At 41.7% G+C, this 13,412-nt stretch overlaps 1 protein-coding gene across 1 annotated transcript in view; it reads right to left on the reverse strand.

The window, feature by feature from the left end:
• ttll10 (tubulin tyrosine ligase-like family, member 10) overlaps positions 1-13,073 on the reverse strand; it is a gene marked incomplete at its 3' end in the record, with an annotated part of 30,432 nt that extends 17,359 nt beyond the window's left edge. Inside the window, exon 1 of the mRNA XM_080762910.1 lies at positions 12,692-13,073. The remainder of the gene's footprint in view (positions 1-12,691) is intronic.
• Between the last annotated feature and the right edge of the window lie 339 nt (positions 13,074-13,412).

Raw genomic sequence — 13,412 nt, forward strand, 5'->3', positions numbered from 1 at the left:
TGTGTGTGTGTGTGTGCGTGTGTGCGTGCGCGCGCGGATGGGCGGGCCTTGTCACTGGGCGGGGACACTGCAAGCTGTGTGTCTTTGGAGACGAGCCCATTCCCATGTCATCTCAACCGCCTCTCGCACCAGGAAGTAGTTTTGCAATTACAGGGGTGCTGCCTGCAGCAATGGTGTCCCTGCACAACCCATTATTTGGAAGGATTCTCCTTGTCAAGGTGTTATAGGGGAAGGAATGGAGTTAAGTTACAATGTAAAGAAAGACCCGTTTCAATGGGGTCTCTCTCTCTCCCGCTATTCATGATTTCCTTACAGAATTACACCGCCATTGAGGGTGGGGGGTGGGGGGTCTGCGGGGAAGGCAGCGTTTCCCATGGTCTCGAGCCAATCCATCCCACCGTAGGTGAGACATACAAGAAGGGGACATACTCAAGTCTAGTTTCCCAAAACCTGTTTTTGACACGCATCCAAAACCGCAAGGACAATGCTATATGCAGTATCATCTTTTTTTCTCTCAGTGAAACCTCATTCTTTTGGGAATAAATGCTGAGAATTGTATTCATTTTGGGCCATATCTGATACGGAACAGTGAGGACATACTGTACTGTACATGAAGGAGAATTTGTATGCAACCAATAAGTTATGGAGGCTTGTTTACTGTTTAGAACCCAGGGTACTATGCTGCTGTGCAACCAGATCTTATTTTAATGATGTTTGGGAGGGAGACAAGAAACACTTTCCTGGGGGATATAGTCCAGGAAGACACTTTTAAATACTAAAATATCTAAATAGACATATTACCCACATAAAAACCCCAGTAAAATCTCCCAAACATCATTAAAATAAGATCTGGTTGCAAAAGGGGTGAAGTGTCCCTTTAAAGCTTAATTAAAAAAAGAACAGCCGAATTCTCCTTATGAGACCATTTCTGCATGATTTGACAGTGTATTTACTATATACAGATCCTAATTCCTTCATCTCATTCTAGCTATTGTCACTGTTTTGGGTATATGTCATTCAAATCTACAAGTTCACAACGCCTCCCGCATTGTGAGCTTGTAGATTGGAGATTTTCACCACACGACACCAGTTTTTTGACGATTCGACCACGTACAGGGGTGGACACTAAGGCCTTTCTGGGGCTGTGCTGTGATACAAAATGTCATACCTCATTTTGTATGCCAAATATCTACATTGCTATGAATAATATGACTATGGGTTCACTTAATAGTGCTCTTATTTTACATTCCACAGACCAGATGACAGAGTGCTCTGGCCTCGGTCGGGTGTTTAGACAGACATCTCCTGTTGTCTTTATAGATGGTTGCATCCACTTTCAAACGAGCACTTACCCGGTCGGCCAACCAGAAAGCAAACTCCACTTGCCCAAAATCTTTATTTACCTGCCAGGGGCATGGTGGGCAACCCTTATTGTCAATGAAGGACATTCCATCACAATCTGCATTTTACTAAGCTTCTGTGGTCACCCAAAATGTAGAGAGGCACAAGTTGTTTTCTCTCTTTGAATAGTTTTAAAGATACCGCCCGTTTGCTGTCATTACCAGCATCATTGTATAAAGCTGTATAAAGAAAACAAGCGTCAGGATCTGGTTTTGCAGAGCTTGAACACACAATGGGTGTGCTGTGCACTATGGCATGAATGATAACCAAATATTCAGGGATCAGCAGCACTTTTTAAAGCATCACTCTTTGTGTGTAGTACGGTTCCCTTGGCAACGATGCGTTTTGGGCCGCCATTCTAAACACAGACACACCTGGTTGCAAAGCTGCTAACCCAGTCAGCAGCTTAACGGTATGAAGACACAAACGAGCGTATTCAGACCTAACTGCCACGATTGTAGAACAGCACGCTTTGTTCCGACGGCCTGGCCTCATTCCATCAGCATTGGCAAATCTTTAATGATTGCACGTCAATGGAAGATCAAACAAATGCTGAAAAGTGTCTTCCTGCTTCCATTTAACTCGGATGACATTCGAGTTTAAATGTTTTTTTTAAATGTATTGCCTTTCTCTCATGGAAGCCATAATGATTATTTTGTAATCCGGCTGTCTTGAGTATATCAGTGGCTACTACTACCACACGGTACTACCATCTATACGACCTAGTTTATGGCCAAATAACTTTTTACAATTTCAATTTCACCTGCAGTTCGCTCTTTTCAAAGCCTCTGGCTGACCACTTAAAGGAGTTCCCTCCTCGGGTGAGTGCGTGACAGCGCGCCGAGGCCTACGTCACCACACCCGTAGCTATACTATATGTCACACCGGTTTAGCCCTCGGCTCTGCTGTACGTTCCACCTCAGTGCCAAACTCAATTGAACTCCTCCGTAGTGGAGCGTAGCAAAGGAATCTGGTCCGACTGGGAGCATGCACAGACCAGCGCTGGAATCCTTCACGAGCTCTCCGTGTCTGGAATGTAACATTGCCAGTGGCTGGTTTGTGAATGATGATGATGTCACACTCATTCAAGATGGCCGCTCGCCGACGTCCATTCTCTGTTCAGCCTCCCCGCAGCAGGATGACGAAGCAGGATTTCTTCCTGCATCCAATTGACTGGCATGCTGCTGAATGTCATTCTAGGTCACGTGTAGGGCTTCTATTGATCGCTTTGACTTGTTCTATTCGTCGAATAATGGAGAAGTGTGTTTTCTTTGATAGTTTGTTTTTTGTTTACATATCAAAGAATATATTATGTGAGACTGCTTATAATCGACGAGTTGTAAGCTTGTAGGTTGGCACTTTTTTCTATTTTTTAAACTCTTTTGAAAGAATCAGAATGAATCCCCTGTCGCAGCCCTTGTTAAATGTTTATTTTATTCAGTAATTTGGTTGGATTCATTAACAGACTTATTCAATTGTGTATGAATAGTTCACACACATTCAATTATAGGTTCCCTTTCTACATTTTACTCTACTAACAAATGGCTTGTTATCATTCCCTATTAAAAGGTAATAGCCTCTACTAGTACTAACCACTATCTAAACTATTATCTTGCTAGTGCAGTTCCTCTTGGCTTGCTAACAATATATTAGGAGTAGCTGAAGGGCACCTTATTTCTTACTGTAGTATGGTGAATGGCTGCCAACAAAAAAGAGATGGCAAACTAAAGACAGTCAAAATGTCAACTTAACCCTTAAAAGCTACAATGTCCGTTGTCTCTCTCTAGTGTCCAGTGGAGATGTGGTGTACTGTGTCTGTTTCAAATAGCTTTATTCATTGTGTCCAAGCTGACACCAAGGGGCTAAATTTCTCACTGGAATACAAGATGTGATGGTTATATTGTATTAAAATACTCTCCCATACAAATTGGATAAAATAACATGTTATTCATTCGTACAAGTCCCGGGTTGGACTGGAATTTTTTCATTTTCTATTTTCTATTTTTTGCAGTAGCACTTACAGTAAGAGGTTAATGGGGCCTTGAGGAGCCTGTTCTGGTAAATGGCCAAATGGTTTTTGTCTTTGTGTTCGTTCCTGATAAAATCACAGCTGCATTTAACCAGTCAACTGAACCCCCAGGCTAACAGCCCTAATCAAACACCAATAGGCCAATTTATGTGTGTGTTTGCGTGAGTGAGTGAGAGAGAGAGAGAGAGGGTAGAGCAAGGGGGGTGTTAATTAAAAAAGGCTAGTGTAACAACAAAATAAAAGCAGTTATAAGCATATAAATTGTCACTGTAAAGTTGTAATAACCTGGGTCCCTTGTACTTCTGGCAGTGTTGGAAAGTAACTAAGTACATTTACTTAAGTACTGCACTTAAGTCCAATTTTGAGGTATTTGTACTTTACTTGGGTATTTCCAGTTTCCAATACTTTTACTTCTACTCAGAGGCAAATATTGTACTTTTTTCACAACGCGTCACAATGCGATGCATTGTGAGCTTAGATCTTCTATTTTCAAAAGATTGTTATACATTTGAAAACTTGAAACGAATAAGTACTTTCTACTTTAAGTTAATTTTGATACCAATACTTTGGTACTTTTACTTTTGAATTCTGGACTTTTAGTTAGTAGTTCTACATTGATACTTTTACTTAAGTAAAGAATGTGAGTACTTTTTCCCACCACTGATAATAACCCGGTCCCTTGTGCTTCTGGGCTTATCAAGCAGGCCACGTCGACGGGCCTTTTCTAGGACACAATGAGGGCTTAGCTGATGGGGGGGGGGGGGACCTCATGGGTAAATTGAGGCATTTAAAAAGGAGCTCTGTTCACCTGTAACCCGATCCACACCTGACTGGGGGCTTGGCATTCCGGTCTGTGCAGGCAAGAGTTCTCCAGAACACAATGACCAGAGAAATGGAGGCCCAGTGGATAATAAAATAAAAAGCCCTAAAATACACTTTTAACCACTTGAACTCTAGCATCACAATTTTGGGGGTAACATTCACGGACGAAAATGGCAGATCAATGAGCTCAAACAGCGACACGTTTTGAAGAAAATTGGTATAATATACCAATTTTCTTTGCCGAGAGTTCAAAATATTATAGGGGGGTAAAAAGAGTAGGTCAAATACAGAGTCTGCACTGGTCAACTAAATGGCAGTTTACTAATTGCAGAGAGTTTAAGTGGTTAAATGTTCCCTTTTTAAAAATACTACAATGGTATTATTATATAAATCAGAAAAAGGAAATGATAAAAATAGGCCATTTTAACTTATTTTATTCAGGATTTCCGTACATAACATGATATAATATTGCAGTTACTTTGCATAATGAAGATAAGTGTAATTATATACATTCAGAAACATAAAGCTACAGTTACCTGAGAAAATGTTCTTGGATGACACTAGATTGTAAAAATCCTGGCTTAGGGTTAATTTAACTATGGCAGTGTAAAAATTTGACGGAAAAGAAGCACTTATTTCATTCAAAACAAAAAATATTTTATTACATACTACATAGTATACAAATACTGTTTTAATGATGAATGAATATGAATGTTTTCCGTGCATGACATTCAACACAACATATCACACGTTTAACCTTCACATGTACAGCCTTTTATTGAAACTCAAATAGTCAGCAGGTGCAGTCATGTTCTAAAGGCATTATGGGGAATAGCCGCTGAACAAAGGGAACTCTGACACAAACCACATAGAAGAAACCCCAAGAATTCAATCATTCTTCCAGTGCAAGGCTCATAGTTCCATATACATTATCGCCGTCATTCGTCTATTCCACCCCATCTGTCGCTATACATAATCACTTGTGTGTCGACTGTACAGCTTTTGGTCAATAAATACACTGCCAAAGATGACGGAGGGCACTTGACACGTTAAAGAGTGACAGAGAGAAATGAGAGAGAGCGGAAGGTAATGCCATTTAATGGACGGCATTACCAGACAGTATTAGAGACAAATAATTACATCTAACCATGTCTGGTAAGACGCCTATCAACGGGCTGGAAGGATCACCTCTGAGCTTTTTACAGTACCTGTACACGACCGAGGAAGGAGAAACCAGAAGAGACAGTGAGACATGCAAGCAGCAAAAAAGGACGAAACGAGCACACTACACAGTAAACTCCTTTACTCCGCGAGTGTACCAATGTAACCAAAATGGACATTTGGTTGAATTTGTACACTAGTCTGCCAGAGTTACGATTGGATTGAATAATTATACACTGAGGAATTTACTGTGTACTTCGTAGTGTCCACAAAGCCCACACAGTGTAGTTCAGTAGTACTGGATATTGACAGTGATTTGCCATGCATGGACAGGAACAACAAACCCGTGGAGAGAGCTGACATTTTGACTGTATAAGTAAGTACAGGCCAAGGGAGACGACAAAGGAAGCTTTAAAGCAAACTCTTTTCATGGCGTTTTCTTTTTCAACAGAACCTATATAGCCTTCCTGGTTTCATCATTACTCTCTGAAACTGATGCTTTTTGACGCCAGGAGAAAGAAAAGGGCGGTGACTAAACAAGAAGGGAAGGACAAAAAAAAGGCTAAGCTATATATTGCGTGTGTCTATGACTCGGATAATGGAGCTGGGTGGGCAAATATAGGTGTGGCTTAATATTTGCGGGGTAATTCTCCCTCCTTAAACAAACATTAGGCCTCTGCCAGCTCTGTCTTTATTATTTGCCTTCGTCTGTGGTGACTGTTTGAAGGTTCCACATATTTAATTGGGATTTATTTTCCTACTGGCAAAGGATAAAACCCTCATTTGCCTCCAGGGATCTGCTCATTTCACTTAAAATACCTTATCAGTGTCCTCTGAAATTCAAAAAGGAAAATATGTGTGGGGGTGGTCTGGTGGTTCAAAAAGTATTTTGTTCCGGTATACTAAACCTTCAATTTATATCTTTACTTACTTTAATGATTCATTCATGTGAATGAATCATTCTTGACTGTTGAAATATGCGGTAATTCTATTAGCACACAGGCTGTGGGTTTAGCGGGTATAGAGGGAAGAGACGGCAGTGTCGTTGAGGTCTATTTTTGTCGTTAAGTGCTCAGGTGAGCTCATGTGTCAGTTACAGGATGTGCCACGCAGGTAAGGCGAGTTACGGACCAATCGTGGCCACACAGCACAAAGGCCCACACTGTACGGGGGGAGGGAACAAGGAAACGACTCCCGGCACGACCGGTGGAACCATCAACCCACTGATACTCTCGGACAGGGAGGGGTCGCCATAAAAAAGAAAGAAAGAAAAAAAAATGAATACAGGACAGGGAAGTACAGAGAGGAAGAACAATGGCTGAGCTTTAGGGCCCAAATATTTGTCTACTCTTTTTTCATTTCCCAGAGGAAAGTAATTTGTTTCTCACAAACTCAAAAGGAGGTTGAAATGAATGGATATCAGAATTATCTGATTTAATAGGAGAGGTTATTATTACATCGGTTTTAACCACATGAAACCTATAGTCTCTCTATTCTGGGCATGTCGTCATAAGTTTGTAGAAAGGTAGTATTTTCACAATTTGACAGATGTACAATGAATTTTAAGTGTTCAAGTTACAGCTATAGCTCTAGAGCTTACATGGTGCACTATAACTTCAGCTAAAATAATGACGGTGACTAAGGCCACAGGTAAGTTTACCTAACAATGACATCATCGGAGGAATCTTGTAGATGGAAAACATTCATTAAAATCCAGAGATGCTAAAGAACAACTGAAGTTTCAACTATTAGAGTCAAAAGGGCTGTGCTTTAGTAGAGCATTGGTTCCCAAACTTTTCAGGCTGAGACCCAAAAGAGAGATTAGACATTAAAATAGTGAAAATAGCAGATCTACAAGCTCACAACACGTCTCTTTGCGCCACGTTGTGAGCTTGTAGATTGGCTATTTTCACTACTTCTTAAACATTTTCTAATTTATGGAATTTCTTAGTTTTTGGTTCGATTTCTTCATGAAATCACTGAAAAAATAGAACTTTGTTTTTAATTTGTGAAAATGTTAGCTTTTTTTGGGGAATGTTTTTGAAAATGTTTTGAAACGACGACAATAATTAAAAAACAAAATGTAGTGAGCAAAAAAAAAGAAAAGGAAAGGGACCCATAACAATGTGTCCGCGACCCAGTGATTGGGAACCAGTGCTTGGAGAGTGACTCATTGAGCGTGGTATGTTTCAGAGTTGGGTTAGGCTGCAGTCCATGGGTCACCCAGAAAACATCGTTACCAGACAGTGTTAGAACACACACGTACAATCCACCACTGTCAGGTAAGATGGGTCCTGAGAGCCAATTCTTTTTTTTGGAAACCCTCCCACCCACCCACCCCAAACAACCCCCCGCTTTTTTGGGCAAAGCTGTAGCCAAACGTAATAATAATGTGATTAATAATAGTTGTCTGTAGCAGTCTACTAATCTTGCTTAACGTGACAGGATTCATCGCAGTATAGTGGACAGCGATCATCATCATTACCAGGCAGTATTAGAGAAAGTGATATGCTATCCAATGCTGCCTCGTAAGATGGAGATAATCGTCCAAGGTTTCTCCTGACCAACACCTCTGGTAAAGGCATGAGCTACTGAATGATGTAGTCATAAAGTTAATCCTTTGGCATGCCATAGACTTCTAAAACTGGAAAAAATAACATTAAAAAAAGGTAGAAAGATGGAGTGGTTTCGAATCTATCAACCATGAGTAATATTAAGAAATACAGTACATAGGGGCTTTAATTAATATGAAATGTTTGACGCAGGTAAAACCAGATAGGCCCAAGAAATATTTTCTTAGAAATTGATGAATTATCAACAAAATGAATGAACATTATGATAGAAATATTAGTAAGAAACTGTACTGCTACTGTGGAGAACAGAGGGAAGTCACCGAGCTGCATGCCTGAAGTTAGCATTTTATAACGTGAGCAGTCATTAGCTTCATCCCTCGCTCTCCCTTATGTATTATTGCGGATCCTTTGTTCTGGTTGAGTTTTTTTTAACTTTAAAACTAGCTGTCACAGAAGATTGGGCCACAAGCCGTTGTTAATGATTGCCCAAACCTGTTCCGACTGGTCTGAGTCTATGGCATGGCAAGGCTGCGACAGCTGCTTCTCACACAATGGATGGCGGTTACTTATTTCAAACATTTCCTCGCACACATCCATCCTGTAATACCACAAAGTGTCGAGCAACCCCTGGAGTTATTTGCACCATATTCCCTGGAGAATGGCGGTCATGTTTTTGTAACGTTGCAACATGGCGCACTAGCTGTCTCTAATAAATGCATGCTGGCTGTCAAATGCATTTCAACAGATCTCTCTCATTATGAAATGTAAGCAACTGGGCGGTGACGTGATTTATTTTCTTTCCTCATTAGCCGAATTTATACTTTGTGTCGTAGGACGGAGTATAAATCAACCTCCTCAGCCCTCAGAGTATCCCGTCTTTAACCTCCTCAGCCCTCGCAGAGTATCCCGTCTTTAACCTCCTCAGCCCTCGCAGAGTATCCCGTCTTTAACCTCCTCAGCCCTCGCAGAGTATCCCGTCTTTAACCTCCTCAGCCCTCGCAGAGTATCCCGTCTTTAACCTCCTCAGCCCTCGCAGAGTATCCCGTCTTTAACCTCCTCAGCCCTCGCAGAGTATCCCGTCTTTGCTGTTTGCGTTGTGATGAAAGCCTGAAGGAATGCTGTTCAGGCTGACCTGTGCCTACGCTGTGTAGGCAGAAGGTCATGCAGTCAGCCCTCGTTTACTGAATAACGTGTGTCATTCACAGGTACACGGTGTGAAAACGGCACACTCCCCGTTTGTGCCGTCCTGTATAATGCTATTTTTACACCTTTATCTTTTGTCCATGTAGCCAAAATTTCAATCTACACGGTTGCAGTGAGGCCTGAACGAGCGCATTACAAATGTTTTAGTCACATTAGAGGTGAAGCATATTAGCCAATAATCTACTGATTACGTGTGCAAATAAAGGGAAGTTCCCCATTTATTTCAGCAAATCATTCTACAGTTCAGGGTAGGGGTTTTATAATGTCCCATTTTACTTAACTGATGTTACTTTTTCCATTTTGCCTTATCATTTCCATGTCGCACAAAGTGACACATTTCGTTCAAGACAGAAAACGGAATCATTGTGTGATTTAGTTATTGTGTAAAAAGAAAAAATGGGGAGAAAAAGAACAGGTTTCCAGTCATCCTGCAAAGCAAGGCGAAATAGAAGAGCTTGAGTGTGTGAGAGAGGGGGGAGGAGGAGGGACAGAGAGAACAGAGCATGAGGGAGGGAAAAGTTCAAGGAAAGGAAGGCAAGAAGAGGGAAAACGTAGAATACACCTGTAACCTTACCGTCATGAAAGGTACCCCCAAGGAAAGATTGTAACAAAACCAAAGGGAGAGAGTGAGTATGGACTGGAGGGTAGAGAAGAAAAAAAAAGAAAAAAGAACTTGAATTTCCAGCCAGTTGTCTGAGAACGCGCGGCGTCTTCTTCCCGGTCAGTGAAATGAGAAAGCCAAGCAGACCTGCTCTCCCAGACTCTATTTAGTTAATCATCAGCATTATAAACCAGTGCTGCAGGCCCTCTGAGGAAGAAAAGAGGGAGAGAGAGAGAGAAAGAAAAAAAGATTAGCCCAGAGTAGGCAGAAAGAAGCAGTGTCCACAAAAGTAATAATATCTGGTCAAGGTAGAGTTTGTCCTGCGTTACATCCCCACCCCACCCCTGATAGACCCCTATAGTACCTTCAGCGAACTTCCTTTGAATTAGTTCTAACCTGACATGTCCTTCCAAATAGTTCCTCTTCTGCAAAACTTTGTTCCTTGTGTGGGTTATTATTCCATTGTTGAAGCTGCGTGGTGCTCTTTTCGGGTGGGAGCACAACCGCTTATGGCTGCCCACGCTTGTGGCTGTTTGTAAGTGAGGACGTGCTCAGGTAACCCTGCCCTCATGTGCTGGAATGTGACTCCACTGTGAAATGAACAACCTGATAGGTAAACCAGCCTGGTCCTTAATCAATAGTTGGCGTCTTTGTGAGAAAACAATGGTTGGGGAAACCCAAAACCTTATTTAAGTCCGTACCTTATCTCAACGACACCTGATTGGGCCTTCCTACTACTGGGGAGTCGCCTAGTTACCATGATGTGTAGCTGCGTCCCTGTTTATTTTTTACTTTCTGTTCTACTCCTCTTTACATCTTCTCAGTATCTCATGTTAAATAGATTTTAGTTTGTAAACCCCATCTGAAAATATGTTGTACCAAGGACCCCCGTGGAAGATTTGTTAAAAAATATATACTAAATCTTTCACTTAAAAAGATTTAATAAATACAATTTTAAATAGCAGATCTACAAGCTCCTCTAATCTTGCAGATCGCCTATTAATAGTCTATTATATGTTGTAATGTGAAAGTAGTTGATGCTGTGTGAACTGAATTAGCTGTAAACCCCCTGGGACCCCTCAATGACCCCTGGGGTTCCCCGAACCCCACTTTGAGAACCACATGTCTAAAAGCTACTGCTACTTGGTTCAGTATTGCAAATATGTAAATATGTCCCTTTCAGAGCCATTGTATCATCAACTCCTCCCTTGTAGACAGTTTCCCTTTCTGATTTGAATATTTAAATGAATGGGTGAAATTTGCAAGAAATTTGATAATCAAAAAGGGTTGTATTCGTCCTTTTCTAATTCTCTAATGCTTGTCTTAATGCTCAGTGAAGAATTCCCAAGTGTAGCTCCTGTCCTGTAACTTATGTTTAATTAAATATGATTGCCATAAAGTTGCAGTTATTACTTTGAATGTCAGTTATCACCTAATTATCATTGCTCCTTTCTTGGGGGGGGGTAATACATTATACACGACAGCATAGTTGTAACTGTTAAAATTGACCATGACACATGGCCTATGTAAAACTGTCATTAAGTCAATCCACTAACGTCAAATGCTGCTTTAACTTGACCTCTCAACCTGTGTGGTGATAAGAGCAACAGTTCCTTTTTATTACAAGGCAGTTGCTCTTCTGCTTCAAATCGCTAGCTGTGAACAAACATTATAAAAGCAACCATTCAGAAGCAGGTCCACCATTTTGTTTGATGTCCCTATCATCGCATTTCATCTCACTTTTGGCTGAAATCCTACTCTTGTTTCCACCCTGTTGTCACACACTGGCATAGCTATTAGAACTCATGTGACTCGCAGCTATTCAAATAATATGAAAGAATTGAACAAATGTCTCCCTTTCCACCAATCACAACCTTCCACCTCGCTCTGCATTCACTGTACAGTATGTGGTCGACATTTTCCCTCCATTTTACCGATGCCTTTCCGAACCTCATAAGCTCATAAGAGCTACTAAAGAACACCGGCTTAAATCAACCAATAAAAAGTTAACTTGCGTTTTTTTCTGAATTTAACTGCTCGGAGGAAGTCGTCTAAATTCTCTCTCTATCAAACTGCTACAGAAACCACGGAGGCAAATAAAATGGATGAGCAGACATTTTATGTTCTGCACGCTGTACTACTAGCTTTCCTTTTCTCAGATCAAAGGCAAAAAAACAGGGATTATTCTCTCAAATCTCTAGCTACACAAGCCAAAAGACAAGCAAGAACATGTCCACCCTTGGTATTTTAGCCTCCTCTTCAACAGACAATATCTTAGCAAAAGACCACAAAGGCTTGTCAGTCAACAGGTGTTAGAGAAAAGTTGTCGACGCAGTTTCTCATATGAATTATCGCTCGCTGAGGCAAGAATCCTTTACAACTAAACATCCAATTTCACAATACCTTTTCCCTATAAAGAAACAAATAACCTGTTATCAGTTCTCCAATTTGTAAAAATTGTTACCATTTGCTCAAATGTCCTATTGTAAAGAACATTTTCAGTCTTCCAATAGCAGGGATCTGCCACCGTTTTCATATCCTTTGACAAGTCTGGCAGCTTGCCTTTACCTGCCCCAACTGGTCTATCCAGTTTAGGAATGAGCGTTGGCTTCTATTGTTTCCTCTCCTTTCTCTGTTTAAATGGAGCTGGAATTTGATACAGATTAAGCTTTTGCTTCCCATCGAAACTAACTCGACCCTCCTATATCGGCGTACAAATGCCGAAGGCTTCACGCAATGACCTAATTGGTTTGCCACGCATTTCCTGATCAGTGCCTACTGTAAGTCAATATAAAACAAAATGTCCGTAAAGCTCTAACTATGTCAACGTCAAACAGCAAGTGTTTCAACCAAAATGATGTAAAAGCAGACAAAGAAAGTATCACGTTTGTGAGTTTTTACCCTGTCTGTCCCCAGGTGTGGTCATTGAGCCAGAAACCCAAGACAAGAGACATCATTGTGCGCTGGCGCTGACGCCTCTCTGGCTTAGTCTCTTTCCTCCTTCTCGCTGAAGGACGGTCAACTTTTGTAGGCTTCGGTGGTGAAAATAAAAGACGCTGTCCTTTTTCGGGTAGATAAAGTGTCAGGTCAGCTCGCTGGGAGGTCAGATCCATCCATGGGACGGAGAAGACCGGCCCGTCGCGGAAACAAAACCAAACCGGCGTTGAAGCTAGTGAAGTCTCTCCCGGCCGGCGCCTCTTTAAAGTAGTTTTTTTCCCCCTCTTCTTCTTCTTCTTCTTCTTCTGCTTCTTCTTTCCGGGTTCTTGTCGCCGATGTTCGTTGGTTAAGCTCCTCAAGAAGAGAGACAGAACTTGTAAAGGGCTTGGTTTACATGTAGCCCTCCTCCCTCCCCCCGCAGGTGTAAATTTCAGGTCGCAGCCAATCTCCTTAGCCTCTGGCACCCACAGGTGTGTCCACCGCGACACGCTTAGCCAATCGCAGTCGAGACGAAACACCCCTAGGCCGCCCATCCCCCCCCCCGACTCCCATCTCACCGGTTCGCCTGCCCCCACCTTCCCTTCCTCTCATCCGCCCCAGGTACCTTGTTGTGTGTGTGTGTCTGTGTGTTTTTTTCGTTTATGATGTCAGCTCCAGCTTCTGTGGGAACGGCCTCCTATGTTCC

This window comes from Protomyctophum bolini (genome assembly GCF_963924005.1).
Source record: "Protomyctophum bolini genome assembly, chromosome: 5".
Classification (NCBI taxonomy): domain Eukaryota; kingdom Metazoa; phylum Chordata; class Actinopteri; order Myctophiformes; family Myctophidae; genus Protomyctophum; species Protomyctophum bolini.